Here is a 1,107-nt window from a genome sequence, read left to right as displayed (position 1 = left end):
TGGCCATTCTTGCTTCCAGGAGCATTCTGGCTGCACTTCCTCCAGGACAGATCTGTTAGTTCTTTTAGCAGTCCATGGTACTTTCAGCATTCTTCTTTAGCACCACATCTCAAAAGCATCAATTCTTCTTTGGTCTTCTTTATTCATTGTCCAGCTCTCACCTGCATATGAGGCAATTGAAAATATCATGGCTTCTGTCAGGTGCACCTTAGTCCTCAAGGATATATCTTTGCTTTTCAGCCCTTGAAAGAGGTCCTTTGCAGCCGATTTCCCAGTGCTGTACATCGTCTGATGTCCTGACTGCTGCTTCATTGGCATCAGTTGTAGAACCAAGCAATATGATATCTTTGACAACTTCAATATTTTCTCCATTTATCATGATGATGCTTATTGGTCCAGTTGTAAGGATTTTGGTTTTCTTTATATTGAGATGTAATCCACACTGCAGACTGTATTCTTCAATCTTCATCAGTAAATGCTTCAAGTCATCCTCACTTCCAGCAAGCAAAGTTGTGTCATCCATATTGCAGGTTGTTAATGATCCTTCCTCTGATCCTGAAACCATGTTCTTCTTCATATAGTCCAGCATCTTGGATTATTTTCTTTGCATATAGATTGAACAAGTATGGTGAAAGGATACAACTCTGACACACTCACGTCTTCATTTTAAACCATGAAGTGTCCCCTTGTTCTGTTTGAATGACAACCTCGTGGTCTATGTACAGGTTCCTCATGAGTACAAGTAAGTGTTCTGGAATTCCTATTCTTCTCAATGTTATCCATAGTTTGTTATGATCCACACAATCAAATGCTTTTGCATAGTCAATAAAACACAAGTAAACATCTTTCTGGTAATTTTTGCTTTGAAACAAGATCTATTTGAAATCAGCAATGATATCCCTTTATCCACGTCTTCTTCTGAATCCAGCCTGCACTTCTGGATGTTCTCTGTCCATATAGTGCTGTAACCATTTTTTTCTTTAAATTTTCTTCAGTAAGATTTTACTTGCATGTGATATTAATGATATTGTTTGATAATTTCCACATTCTGTGGGATCACCTTTCTTTGGAATGGGTACAAATATCTATCTCTTCCAGTCAGTTGTC

Source organism: Orycteropus afer, unplaced genomic scaffold (assembly GCF_000298275.1).
Source record: "Orycteropus afer afer isolate SDZICR_OR568_19922 unplaced genomic scaffold, OryAfe1.0 scaffold00017, whole genome shotgun sequence".
In the NCBI taxonomy this organism is placed as follows: Eukaryota; Metazoa; Chordata; class Mammalia; order Tubulidentata; family Orycteropodidae; genus Orycteropus; species Orycteropus afer.
The sequence above is the reverse complement of the archived record's forward strand: the minus strand, read 5'-3'. Positions refer to the sequence as shown.